The 15,019-nt window shown below is 42.4% G+C and overlaps 2 protein-coding genes across 6 annotated transcripts in view; both read left to right on the top strand.

Moving 5' to 3' along the window:
- MCRS1 (microspherule protein 1) overlaps positions 1-15,019 on the top strand; it is a 554,896-nt gene that overhangs the window by 462,870 nt on the left and 77,007 nt on the right. The gene's annotated exons all lie outside the window — the stretch shown is intronic.
- The window catches only part of ITGA7 (integrin subunit alpha 7), a 79,197-nt gene that overhangs the window by 19,528 nt on the left and 44,650 nt on the right, over positions 1-15,019 (top strand). The gene's annotated exons all lie outside the window — the stretch shown is intronic.

Raw genomic sequence — 15,019 nt, 5'->3', positions numbered from 1 at the left:
ATGAAAAACAAGTGGTGTTCCTGAGCCTGACATGGCACATGCAGGCTCTGTCCTTTTTTCAGAGGCTTCTTCAGATAAGCTGCATTGTGACATGTGTCACAAGCCTGGAGATAAACTGGGGAAAGCAAAGCATATTGATTTCATCCCCATTAGAAGAAAAGAATGAATGTAGCACATTTATGTGCAGAAACCACAACAGCTGCACAAATGTTATGACCTCAGCTTTTATCCTCTCTGCTGAGAAAACACCTTCCCACTAAAAGCCCATTGGGATATAAGGGCCCTATTCCCATTGGCTTATAAAGCGGATCAAGACTCGGATTATGGGGGCATCGTTCCCCTTTGAGCACGCATTCGATCCTCATTGCGCTGATTTCATTTCCATTGGAATTTGGATCTGATCCCCATGTAATCGATTTTTCCAGGGAAAACCCGAATCGGGGGCTCGAACCTGGGTTAATTTGACTGTACTTTTTGGAAGGTTTTTGCTGCACATCCCAAGTCTGATCTGAGGCAAATGAATGGGATCGACAAGGGTGTCCGATCCGGGAACTTGGGGATGGGAGGAGCAGTGCTCAGGAAGCTGGCCTGGGGATGTTACCCACTTTGTTCTCTTTCCTGCATTACCGGAGCGATTTCCCCCCATTCACATAGCCTTTCCCCCGGTGGAGTGGGAAGCAGGGTAAGACGATTGCATGTGTAGACAAATTTTTTTTTTTAAAATTAAGCTTTCGATCACCTAGGCACTCTGTCAGGTGTCCAAACATAGCAAATTGTTACATTGACCTCCAAAAGTGGTAAACACATTATTCCCCCCTGCAACCTACCCCTGCTCCACATTCATAGACCGACGTGTGAGGAGACCCATTGAACACCATTTTAAAAATATTATTACATGCCTGCTTGATCGCCCCCCAGACAGCCCACAGAGCAAATGGGGGAGGCAAAGGGACTTGGGGGGATGGAGGCTCTTTCTCCTTTTCCCAGAGGGTCTCTGGGAAGACACAGGAGAGCTTGAGAGGCAAAGGGACTTGGGGGGATAGAGGCTCCTTCTCCCTTTCCCAGAGGGGAAAAGCGCCTAAGCAATTGATTGACTGCTTAAAAACAAAACAAAACAGAAAAACAGATTTGAAAGACGCAAATGGGAACGGGGAACAAAAATAGCCCGCGCCAAAATGCATCGAAGCAACTGACGTCACTGTGACGTCTAATCGCCTAAGCGCTTGATTGACAGCTGCTTAAAAAAAAGAGGTTCCGGAAGGGCAATGGAAACGGGGAGCAAATTACTCCGCTTTAAAATACAGCTGGGAAAAATCCAATGGGAACGAAAACATGGGTCAAAATAAATCGAGTCATTTTGCAACCTTTCCTAATGTGAACAAAAGACCAGATTCGATTAGTACTTGGGGGAAAAATTTGAGCCAGAATCACAACAATACATGTTGCTTTTTGTGCCCAGTGGGAATGGGGCCAAGGTGAAAGATCAGCAGGGCTGGGACAGCTCTCTTTGCTTTTTCTTCTAACTTCAGTTCTGCAATTGTTTCTTGCCTCTGGATGGCACTGTGTCCCTGGGTAATTATTCCAGGGTGCCCTTTGCCTGCTTTTATGCCTGCAGGAGTGGAAATCATATGACCCTCCAGATGATCTTTGACTGCAAGTCCTAGCAGCCTTAGGCCAGTGGGGAACACTAATAGTTGCAGTCCACTAACATCTGGATAGCTGCACAATTCCTCCTCCCTCCACTGCAGACTCTCCCTCTCTTCCTCTTTGGGTTGTTGTTGTTATTGTTTTGTCCCTTCAAGTCATTTCCAGCTAATGGTAACCCTAAACTGAACCTAACAAGGAGTTTTCTTGACAAGATTTGTTCAGAGGGAGTTTGACTTACCATTTCTCGGAGGCTGAGAGAGTATAATTTGCCCATGTTAACTTGGGGGTCTCCATGGCCAACTGGAGATTTGAATGCTGGTCCCCACAGCCTCCAGGGTCATAGTTCAACACTCAAACCAGTACACCATGCTGGTTCTCCTTCTCTGGGTAGAAGCCCCTTTTTCAGTGTACCCACCCATATGTGCTGCATGCCCCAACTCATTGTCAGTTAAATCCAGAGCCACCTCTGGGAGAGCAGCTGGTTATTTACAGGCTGTTAAGACATCTCCATGATTGTACTGATTTTTGATTATGCAGGAACAGCTGAGATCAAAAGAGTTTATTTTGCTAGGATTCTACGATCCCACTTTAACTGCCATGGTTCCTTCCTATGAAATCCCAGGATTGGCAGATGAAGGAGAGGCATTCGGAATCCTCAGCTAGGGAACCTGTTTGATGCCTTTGACCAAAATATAACCCACCCTTCTTCCCACAGTCCACTGGATGCAGCCATGGCTGTTAAAGTGGAACCACAGTGCTGTAACTGAGTACTGTAAAAGGGTGCCTTAGATCAAGAAGATAGAGTTGTTCTCCTAGCACTGCCATCTTTTCTCTTGCTCACCTTGATGACTCACCATCTCTTGGAAATTCATTACTCAGAGGCAGCTTTTCATTGTACCCAGCAGTTCCTGGAATTGCCACCGCTATTCTTATCAGATGCTATTCCTCCTTCATTACTAATACAGCCTTCCTATTCACTTGTCATTGGATCCTCTGCCATGCCAGGGCAGAGCTGCACAGAGAGGGTTGCCAAGCCTCACCTTACTGACTGCCCTCTTGTATTTGAAGCTCTATATATAAAGGTCCAATAAGGTTAGAGGGTGTGGGGTTGAACTCAAATCCCTACTCTTGTGCTTTGAAATTTTCCAGAGATAAATGCTCCAGAGAGGCTTGATACTGCCATTGCAGCTGCTCCCGATACTACCTCTGAAATGATCAGGTAGTGACTCTCAAAGCAGGAGTATCATTAAAGGACATGAGGATTCAGACCAAACCAGATGATACCTCAGGGGGAAGGTGTTACCTAGTGCACTGGCGAGAAGGGACTGCCTTCAGTGTCTGATGGGTCTGCTAGCCAGGTGGAAAAATGAATCCCCTCCTTTCCTGCCTGGCCAGCTCCACCACCTGAAAAAGGTTGTTGAAGAGAGGAGAGGGGATATTAGAAAAATGATCCTCATCGGGTATCAAGTATACTAGGTACGCCTCTGTCTTAAAGTGCTCCATTTAATAACCAGGGGCCAGTATGAGATGCATGATCCAAAAGATAAGCAATAGTTTTGAGCCTCCCTCTTAGCAGCTTGGATATCTAGCCTGCCCCAGGATAAAAAGCAGCATTCATCCCACCCACTCCTATCAATACAGTCACATTTGTTATTGAGTGGAGTGGGGTACTTCAGACCCTGGAACCTTAATCTGGCCCTCCTGGGTTTTCAATCTGGATGGGAGACTGCTAACAAATATCAGGTGCTATAGGCTAAATTTCAAAAGAAGGAGCAAGCAAAACTACCTCTGAGTATTGTTTGCCTAAATAAATCCTATGAAATTCATGAGGTTGCCATACATCAGCAGGGGACTTGAAAGTGTACACACACACACACACACACACACACACACACACACTGTTCTCCACTTGGACCCTCAGAACTCTGCTGAAATTGAATTCTGCCCTTGGAATGGGAGAGATTCATTAGTCTTGCTGTAGACGTTAGGAGAAAATGTTGTTAATTCTGTTGCTCAAAGTCTAGCCATGTTTTAAGCTGTCAGCCCTGCTTAAAGCTAACAGTTAAAACTAAAGGCTTTCAGAGACAGTCTTTGCTCAATAGTATGTAAAATGGGAAACATTTTACATCTCTTCCACCTGGCCATAAAGGAAACTTGTTGATCCTATCTGGCTACTTTCCTCAGTGGGCTTTCAACTGACATTTAATCAGCATACTAAATTAAAACTTTCTCAGTCTAATTTGAAACTAACTGGAAAGGATCTTTATTGGTTTAGCACTACCTAATGCGTGATGTTGCAATAAAAGTTTGGAAAAGTTATTTTTGGACAACAGCCTTCAGAATCCCCCAGACAGCATGTCCTGTAAGTTTAGGAGCTGTAGTGTAAAAACGTGACTTTTCCAGGCTCTACAGAGACAATACATATTTGAAAACCAAACTTATCCTCCTACAAAGGAGGTGTTGTTCCCTTCACTGCTGTGGCACCTGTTTGGAAGCAGCTTTTCTGAGGTTGTGAAACAAGGATGCCTGTTTTGTTCTCTGAGAAGCAAAGGCTTGCCGACAAACCATTGAGACAGTTGGTAACTTTCTTCCAGAATTCTTTTAACTTGCCAAGACTTATAGCCATTCACTCTCTCCAGTGAAGTCACAGTTTAGCACAGTATGTAAATTTCGGTGTTCATTTTTTTAGCAGCCAAAAGTGTTTTTCATTCTTACTTTTCTTAAATAAAACTTCTCTTTTGAAACCCCCCCTTTTTAGACCTTGCTTTTTTCTGAAAATTCTGGCTTGCTAATCATGTCACCACTTTATTTCTTTGAATTTAGTACAGCTTATTTTTGAGTAGAAATGCCTTGGGCTCCAGTGTTAGATGAATAGAGCACTTTTGTGTACCCCACCAAAACCAATGAGTTCCATTCCAAAAGCTTTTCTGGCCTCCATATTGTGTTTGTTTCCCCCCTGTCCTCTGCAGGCACCAGAATATTTTAAAATATAAATAAATTACAAAGTTAGACATTCTACCCCAATACTATCCATTAGCTCCAGACAGACCTAGAAACCATGAGCAGCCTCTGATTCTGGGCTGCTTAAAATAGAAACGAAGGCTAGGCTGATGGGGGCACAAGGCTGTTTGTACTGTTCTGGCAATTTCCCACATAACTTAAAAGGTTTATTACACATTTTGCAAGCCTTGGGTTTGGGTGCCTCTACACCAGGGGTAGGCAACTCTTTTGAGCCGGGGGCCGGGTTGCTGTCCCTCAGACAACTGGGGGGGGGCCGAAGCCAAAAAATAAATAATTAAATAAATTTTTTTAAAAAATTAAATAAATAAATAAACTGGGACAAATGTAGGACAAAATTTTCAAATGGAGGGCACTTTTTAAATAAAAAATGGAGGACACGCGAAAAAATTTGCTGATTTTTTAAAAAATGTTAAGATAAATGCATGTTTCTGAGGCTTCTATAGACAATTGCCCCACCATGCCCCTCGCACGAGACACCAAAGGCCCCAGCGGCAATCAGCGGCAGGACCGGGCTGGGGCCGGTCCCAAGGCCTCGCCGGGCCGCATCCGGCCCGCGGGCCGCAGGTTGCCTACCCCTGCTCTACACTGACAGGCAAACCCAGCTTACCTCTGGGTTATGGTGATCCACAGGGAGCAAGTGTTTGTCTTCACAGTCACCACACACAATAAGGCGGTTTGGGACAACTGTTCACACATTTTCCTCTGTCAAATTCACCCCAGTGTGCTAAATCTCAGTGTGCATGGCCACACAACCATGATCACTCCAGCTATTTCCCCCTCACCCACCATGCATGTGATTGTATATATTTTTGAACTCCTTTCACCCCTGGCCCCCACAATGACTGACAGACAGACAGACGGGCGGGCGGCAAGTAGGCGCCTGTGTAGACACATCCTTTTATATTATTAGCATTGTGATAGGTGTGTGTGTATGTACATATAAATATAAAAGTTGGAGGTTATAACATGTTGTGTTAACTGTCTCCTCTTTTGTCCCTTTACACCAAAGCTATAACAACATGCATAGACTAGGAACACTTTCCTCTACTGTGTCTATGCTGGGGATGGCAACTCCAGTTAATAGCACTACAGAGCGGAGAGGGAGTGTGTGGGTTTTTCTCATTCCAAACAGAGAACAGATTCAGGATTGTTCATGCTTTTGTGGGTTCATCTGTTTTTCGCACAATTATGTAGAAGAATGCATAGCTGTATGTGCTATTTTCACAGCTTCTCTCTGTGGCTTCTGTAGAACCCCTAAGGCTATAGAGATCTCTGCATGTCCTGTGAACGTTTTGATGCAGGTGAAGGAAAGTTCTGGAGGGTAGACCTGAAGTTTTTAGATGCAAGGGCCAGAACCAACCCTGCTGTTAGGCAGAATGAGGCAGCTGTCTCAAAGAGCAGATTTTGGGTATCATGAAAAGGCAGTAAATTTTCACGTATTAATTTGTCTTTATTTTATTTTTACTGCATTGTCAGAATAACTTGATTGGCCCTTGGCAGTATATACCATAATTATGAGGGGAAGGAATACTATTTGCTGCTCCACCTCAGGCAGCAAAATTTATTGGGCCACCCCTCTTAAGCTCTTAACACTGTGTTTGATTACTGACTCTTCCAGCCTAGTGCTATCAGCACAGTGTATGCTCTTCCATAGAAATATGTCCTCATATGTTCTCTCTGCATACTCTCTCTGAACTTTGCATGAAGAAAACTTAAACCAAACAGGTGAAATGAGCCAGGCCAGTACAGCTGCATTGTACAGGAGCCAGCAGTGCTTTATTATTGAGATCAGACCGGGGTGTGTGGGGCATGTTTCAAATGCTCCATCAGCCATGAAAATTACTGATCACACTGGGCCATTCACAGCCTCACCTGCTTCACCAGATAACTGCAAGCTGTATTTTAAGGGTTGAGGAAGGGAATAACCATATATCCTACCCTCGGAATGAAGGCAAGGATAAAAATATAGGAAATAATCTCTGAGTGGGATAATGGCAAAGTTGGTTTGAAAGCAAGGATGGCAATAAGAGTTTCTGGTCATGGGAGTGTGAGCAAAAAAACAAATTAGAGGAGTGAGCAAATCAAGCCAGATAGGCTTGGCATTGTCATCTTGTACCATTGGGCAGATGTGAAAGACTCAGGGCTTTACTGCATGAGCCCCATTCTCACCACAATCGTGCTTGTCAATGAAAACAGAATTATACCTGTTTGTATTATAGCCATTGCTGCATGTCTTTGCAGTTGTATGACTGCTGCAATTGTGCTGCCTTCCTGACTCTCCTTTAACCTTGCATCCCTGCCCTGTTCCCTAATCAGCATGCCTTCTGGATTTTTAAAATTTGTATAGAGGTTTAAGCATTGGACTATAACTCTGGAGACCAGTATTCGAATCCTAGCTTGGCCATGAAACCCACTAGGTGACAAGTCACACTCTCTCAGCCTCAGAGGATGGCAACCACTCTCTGAAGAAACGTGCCAAGAAAACCCCATGATAGGTATAAGTCAGAAAAGATTTGAAAGCACACAACAACGACAACAACAACAACAACAACAACAGACAATCACTATGCCTGAGAATAGTGAGGGGAGAAGACTGACAGCACATGACTGCCAATAATGCAACTGCCCTGGTAGTGACATTTCACATGGAGCTCGCATGACTGTGAGCTCATTGACAGGAGAAACCCATCAATGAAAAAGGATGCCCTAACACAGCACAGAGACCCAGCAGATACAGGTTGGAGGCATGTGATGTGACAGGTATTGCTAAAGCAATTTTTTTTCCTGGTCTAATTATGGTTTGAAAGCCACGTTTTGTAATCTCCTCAACTCCTGGACAGGATCCACTGAGAGATGCCTACCTTCATCCCACTCCACTGGGCAGTCGGGTTAGTAAATTGTCATTTTGAATTTCCCAGAATGTCTTTGCTGCAGAATCACTCGGGTGCATTGTAGGAAGTTTGAAATTACCTCAGAGATCTCACTAGTGTAGGAAGACTGCATCAGACAGGACTTTCCAATCTTAAAATCAACAGGCCTAGAAGATTGGTCTTCTAGACACTGGAGTATTTGATATATTATAATCTCTCCTTAGACTAGGAACTACTTCTTAAAATAAGTTCTGAAATATTCAGCAATTCAAATTTGATGTCAGATAAAAGATTTTTACATTTCATCTCAGGAATCATGTTGAAGATTCCTTACTATATATGTTTGCTCTCTCTAGGCTCTCCTCATCCAGTGCTCATTTTCCTCGTTCTGTGGACATTGGTCATGTGCCATTTACTTCTTTTCATCAATCATGAATGTGCCTATGCAGCCCAGTGTGTGTATCTTAGTAAGTGTGTTTGTGTTTGTATATATTGTTGATGTTAACTGCTTTTGAGTTGACCTTGACTTATGGCGACTCTGTGGATGAGACTTCTCCAAGACCCCTCTCTTCTACTGCTCTACTCAGGTCCTGCATGTTCAGGCCCATGGCCTCCCTGATTGAGTCCAGCCATCTAGCATGTGGCCTCTTTCTCTCTTCGCTGCCTTCTATCTTTCCTGGAATTATTGTCTTTTCTAATTATTTATGCCTTGGCTTGTCACGATGTGGAAAAAGTATGATAGCCTCAGTTTATTCATCTTGGCTTCCAGCAGGAGTTTATGCTTGATATGTTCTAGAACCCATTTGTTCGTCTTCTTGGCCATCCATGGTATTCTCAGCACTCTTCTCCAGCACCACATCTCAAATGACTTGAATTTCTTCCCAGCTGCTTTTTTCATTGTCCAGCTCACATCCATACATGGTGATGGGGAAATACAATGGTTTGGACAATACTCACCTTGGTGTTCGGTGTTATATGTTTGCTCTTTAGGATTTTATCTTCATCCTAGCCTTCTTCTAATTTCTTGACTGCAGTCTCCATTCTGATTAATGTTTGATCCAAGATATGGGAACTCTTTTACTATTTCAGTTTTCTCATTATTTAGGATGAAGTCTTGTAGATTTTCTGTGGTCATTATTTTTCTTTCTTTATTATTATTTGTGTGTGTATATTATACATCCTAAATTAATGTAGTGGTTAGCGTATCGAACTAGGGCTTGCAAAATTTGAGCCAGTCACTATCTCTCAACATGACATACCTCACAACCGCTGATAACATGGTTATAATAAGGGCAAAGTGGGGAAGAAGCCAGACATGGCTGGTGAGTCTGACATCAACTGACTGTTTGGTCCACTCTGGGTTTTAGTTCAACTTTGAAAGACTATAGTTGTCAAACGCTATGGCTAAAATAGGTTAGTACTTTGAATAGCTCCCTCAGGTTTGGACTCCGTGCAGCTCTACTGCGCTAGAAGAGAAAAAATGTATCAACTGCCTTGAGTGAACCAAAAAGAAAGATGGAACATTGATAAAACACTGGCTCCATACAGACAGGCCAAAATAAAGCTGCTTCAGGTCACTTTGGCAATATGTTGTTTAAATGATGCGTGCGTCCTAAGAGTCTGGAAGCCATGCCAAAGCCACGCTGCAGTCCTAAGGACTAGAGCGTGGCTTTGGTGTGGCTTCCAGACTCTTAGGACGCATGCATCATTTAAACAGCATACTTCCAAAGTGACCTGAAGCAGCTTTATTTTGGCCTGTCTGTTATTTTACTTTATTTTTTAAATTTATATTCTGCCTTTCTCTTGATATGGGGGGGAAACCAAGGTGTCTCACACCTTGAGCTGAAACAAGGTACATTACATTTAAATAGCACAAAAGTTTTAAAAGGCAATTAAATAAACTGGCATACTAAAACATTAGTACTTTAAACAATGTAAAAGCATTTTAAAAAACTCTGATGACAATAACAAAAATGTACAGCAAAAGTATTTAAAATTAGTAACAAATAATAAGTAATTAAATAATTATTCTAGGAAGAAAGTTAATATATGATCTGCAATATCAAGATGAGGCTTGCCTTCTCAAAAAACTTTGCAGTAGCCAAGATGGGTAACTTGACAGAGGCTTCTCTGTTCCTAGCATGGCCTGGAAGAGTGGGTGCAGCTGTTCAGCAACGCTGAATTATTGTATTGACCATGGTGTGTAGGTGGATGTGGTCACACATCACTCTTTTGCCACTTTTTAAGGCTTTCTGGCATCGGACGTCCTCCTACAAATTATCCTTATCTAGTTTTGGACCCTTTCCTGGCATGCACAGTTAAGCTGGAATCTGACATGCTGCTCCATTTCTTGGGGAAAACTATTTACAGAGAGAAAGAGAAGTTGAGAGAGCGCGGTTCTGCTGCAGCACACTCATTTGGCTATCTTCATGGAAAATCTCTGTCCAGAGCCCTTGACAACCCAGTGGGAAGATCATCTGCTCCCTGAGAAGAGGAGAAGCAGGAAACTGGGTGTGGGGAGAAAGGATCAGCCTCTGCAAGCTTCTTTCCCCAAAGGATTTGACATCCACAAGGGCTGGCGAAGAGTTTGGACTCAAAAGGGGCAGTGTTCTCTCTGGGGCCTGTGAATACTGCTGCGGAGCCAGAGTAGTGCTTTTTTGAATGGATTATAGGCAAGAAGGGTGAAAGACTCTTTTTGCTCCTATTTCGACATAGGTCTAGCAAAAACAGGAAATTGTGGATACATACAGCTGACTCAGGAGTTTGTCACACGTGGGGAAAATCAGGGGTTTAAAATGTCATTTTCCAGCAAAAGTCACACAATCGCAGTGAGGATTTTCACATACATTGCGATTAGAGAGGACTTATCCTAGGAATAACCAGGGAATAACCAGCAACAAATCATTCACGTGATTTCCCTGTGAATGATTTGTTGCTGGTTATTCCTGTGATAAGTCCTCTTTAATTGTAACGTTGTATGAAAATTTTCACAGTGATCACATTACTTTTCTGGGAAGATGACTGTTTAAACCCCCAATTTCCCCTGATTTTCCCCTTTTGATAAAGTCCAAAGCTTTTCCTCAAAAGATAGCTGTCTCACAGATGTGTGTGTGTGTGTGTGTGACTTTTTTTCTCCAGGGGCTCACTTTGAACCATTTCTAGTTAAGTACAGAATGAAATCGGTTCTTCCTTTTCTGCAGTTCTTAGAGTTTCCTGAAGTGCTTAATAAGCCATACACCTTTATATGAATACTAACAGCTTATTTAACCTGCATTTAGTCTGCTTTTCAAAATGAATCAAAATAGCTTACCAGAAATTAGAACAGGGAATCATAGTCCAAAATTGTTGGACTGCAACTACCACCATTCCTCACCATTGGTTGTGCTGGCTAAGACTGATGGAACTGACTGTCCAGAGATGAGTCCCACCTTTGTCATAAATTGTACTTCAATATAATTGCAAAAATGTGGCCTTGCTGTTAGACATTTATGGCTCAGAAATCTTTCATATTTTTCTATTAATACTCCATGTATATGACCATGTACAAGATCTTTGCATCCCATCTTAATTAACAACTATTTTTTCTAGCACTGTATTCATGTCCACAGATGCAGTTTCAACCAGCTTTCCCCCCAGAATTCTCCTTCAGGTACAGTGCCTACTAGAGATAGTGTAGTCTAATATTATTATTATTATTATTATTATTATTAACCTTTATTTATAAAGCGCTGTAAATTTACACATGTAATATATTCAATTGGAGAAGGATAGATTAGTTTCCTTAAGTTTTGCATGAATGTGCATTGAAAGTAGAAAGAAAATCTACTTTTATGTCACTTCTGTATCCTGATTATGATAGGCATATGACAGAATGGGTAAGAGATGTTGAAGTCTAGCTAGTTCTTATCTGGCCATTGTTTTGTGACTGCTGACAAGAACAAGATACAACTTTAATGGCTTAGAAGCAAACAGCAAGCTTCATAAAATGGTTCTCAGCCTGTGAACCTTCTAGCTCTGGCATGCAACTGTGTTGGACTATGAGGCAGAAGCTGCTCTGTTCAGAGAGGCAAGCATGAAATGAGTTGAGGGGTTGGTCCAAATCACGTTATGTCCTTGGCTAAGAATTCCTGGAGCTGGAAAGGGAGGGAGGGGTGACAGACAACTGTGGTAGATGTCCAGCAACAGGTGATGAATGTCAGCTTTGCAGTGGTGTTGGACATCCTGTTGAGTTGTGCACATCATACATTTTTCCCATACTCATGGAAGGCTTGAAAGATTTCCTGCTACTCCTTCCTCCATTCTCTCTCCTGCTCCAAATTCTAGTTGTGGTAGAATTTGATTTCGATTTCCATTTAACTAATTGTTATTTCAATGAAGCATATTAATGTCATGAGAATGGGATTGAATGGGGATGCTGAGAATCTCTGTGGCATAGTAGATCCATCTTTGTTTCCTTCTCGTGGGCCTTCATATTTTTGCTGTGTTTTCCCAATAGCTTTATTTTCTCCTGTGTATCATCCTTGTGCTGGGACAGCTCCCCTTCTTGCTCTGATCTGCCTGTTCAGCCCACCTTTTTAGGTATGGGTGTGTAGATCTTATGCTTTGCTCTTTTCTTCTCAAAGCTGTTTCTGCTTCTGAGACCACAGTAAACTCTCTGCTTTCCTTCATTTTCTACTCCCATTCAGTCATTCCATTCCATTCCTTTAAATGTGCTTTAAATTAATATTGCTTGTCTTTCATCTTGTTTATTTTGTCCCTCAAAGCCAGGTGAACTCAGCTGGGCTTACGTCTAAGTAGACAGGAACAGGATTATACTGTAAGACTGGGAAGATAAATGTGAAAGGTGTGAAAACATAAATGCATCGTCAGTCACATATATCTGAAGCTGGATGAGAAGAATGTTATGATCCCAGAACATGCCCAGTCTTACCTGTTTTTTGGATGCTAAGGTCTCATTCCCACGTAACTCTTGATTCACTTCCTGCACCGATTCCTGAAAACGGTTCAGCAAACAGCGTAGTTCCCACTATGTTTGTGCCAGTTTCAAGAATCGGTGCAGGAAGCGACAGCCGCGGCTTCCCTGCCATGTCTCCCTCCGTCCTCCTGTCCATACTGGAGGCGGAGGAGAGGCCGGGGGCGGAAGGAGAGAGACAGGCCTGGAGGATGGAGGACTGAGGGCCGAGCATGGAGTAATAATAATAATAATAATAATAATAATAATAATAATAATAATTTATATTTCTCGCCTCTCCCTGCGGATCAAGGCAGGATTACAACCCATATAATCAAACAATACAATTACACAATGCCATACTACATAAGATAATCAATTAAAACATGCTGAGATGCAATACAATCATTAATGTAGCCAAATCGCCATCTGTTTCTGTACTGTTGAATCAGGTGTAGATCCACTATAAAAGATCAGGTGGATAGGCCCACCGGAAAAGATCTGTCTTAAGTGCCTTCTTAAAGACTTCTAAGGTGGTGATGAGATGGATCTCTTCCAGCAGACCTATCCACCTGATCTTTTATAGTGGATCTTATAGAATTTTCTACACCTGATTCAACAGTACAGAAACAGACAACGATTTGGCTATGTTAATAATTGTATTGCATCTCAACATGTTTTAATTGATTATCTTATGTAGTATGGCCGGGAAAGCCGCTGCCATTGGGAACCAAGTCAGATTACAATCCGATTCGATTCCGCTTGGTTCCCAATTGGGCTGAATCGATTTATTTCCAAATAAATCGACTGAGCCCCCCAAACACCCCATTTACCAGCATCTTTCTGACATGGGTTAAATGGGTAAAAATGGATAAAAACCATGGCACCCCTTCCTGAATCGCTTCAGGGATTTGAATTAAGTGGGAACCATCATAATTTAAACCGGATCAAGATCCGGTTTAAATCGTAGTGGGAACAACCCCTAAGTAGGGTCAGACCAAATGCTGTGGCTCAGTAGAAGGCACCTTCAGTGCCTCACATGTGGCATTGTTTTTTGTAATTCTCCATAACCAATAGAAGTCAGTTGAGGTTGTAGACAGAAGAAAATTGCAAAATGACTGTCCAACTAAAAATTAATATAACTACAAATTAGCATAATTTGACTGTAAATCATGGAATTCATTTTTTCTTGCAGAAGAATTTTAATTCCTTTGGTACTGAATCTTTTTGCATAAAATGTGGAATGTACTCATTTTTAAAAGAATTCAACAGTTGTTGTTGTTTTCCTTTAAATCATTTCCAACCTATGGGAACCCTAAGGTGAATCTATCACACAGTTTTCTTGGCAGTCTTTGTTCAGAGGTGGTTTGCTTTCCTCTGGACCCTGCTTTCCTCTGGAGCTAAGGCCTTAACTGCATTGGTGATTAAACCCAAGTTCCACCCAGGCTTGCTGGGTTCTGCTGGCATGATGCAGGAGCAAAAACTAAAATCGGGTCCAGACCGTCTTCATGACAACTACACCCAATTTGGGACTTCTTGCCCCCAATTCGCATTTAAATAACTCACTATTTGTTGTGGATTTTCAGTGACAACTGTGGCTACCTTTTCACTTGTGGTCCCTGTAAGCTGGCTGCCGCCACCACTGCAAACACAAGTCTGAGGTTAGAACAAGATACCCAGCATCAATAACACCAATAGGTGCCTTGTTTTGACCTCACCAGTGATACCAGGTGACAAATGGGGACCATGTGGGAAGTAAGGGGCGAATTCAGGGTCAAATTACTCCAGGCTGCTGGAGTATTCTTGCAAGTGAAGATGATTCCTAAGACAGAGAGTAACTTGCCCAGGATCATAGAGGGGGTTTCCATGGCTGAATGGGGATTTGAACCCTGGCCTCCAGAGTTCCAGTCCAGCACTCAAACGACTATATCATGCTGGCTCTCAACATTATAGTTTTAAAATAAATGTTATAATTTCCAGTCTTTGGACTTTTGAAAGAAACAAACAAACAAGCTTAAGTATTTGGGTTAGCATTGAAATGATGAATATAGTCACCATTTCTCTTTAGGGAGAGAGATAATGGTCCCTCAAACATTTACATGAAATCCAGAAAAAAAATCACTCCTTTTCCTGCATTTGCCTGGAAAATCTAGATCAGTAGTGAGGACACAGTCATGTGGTCAGAAATACTCTGCACTATAGGACATGTGATTGCCATAGGGCCATCCTTTTCTTTTGGATTGCTCCGGTCTCGCCATTGTGAGTGTACTGTTATCGGAGTTGCTACTGTCTGGAAAACTGTGCTGCAGTTTCTGAGATGGTTATGGGCTTTCCAAATAGTATACACAACTCCCTAGCCTTAAAGGTATAGAAGGAGGAAAGTCTAGAGGGAGGGGTAATTGTACTTGAATACAACACAGACCGTATGTGTTCAGTGCAAGCACATAGACTGCATACAGGGGAGGAATGAATGAGAGTATTGACCCCCAATGAAATTTTCCTGCAGCCTTCAAATTTCTAGCATGGCAAT

This window comes from Sceloporus undulatus, chromosome 2, assembly GCF_019175285.1.
Source record: "Sceloporus undulatus isolate JIND9_A2432 ecotype Alabama chromosome 2, SceUnd_v1.1, whole genome shotgun sequence".
Taxonomy (NCBI): domain Eukaryota; kingdom Metazoa; phylum Chordata; class Lepidosauria; order Squamata; family Phrynosomatidae; genus Sceloporus; species Sceloporus undulatus.
Note: the sequence above shows the minus strand (reverse complement) of the source record. Positions and strands in the feature narration are given on the sequence as shown.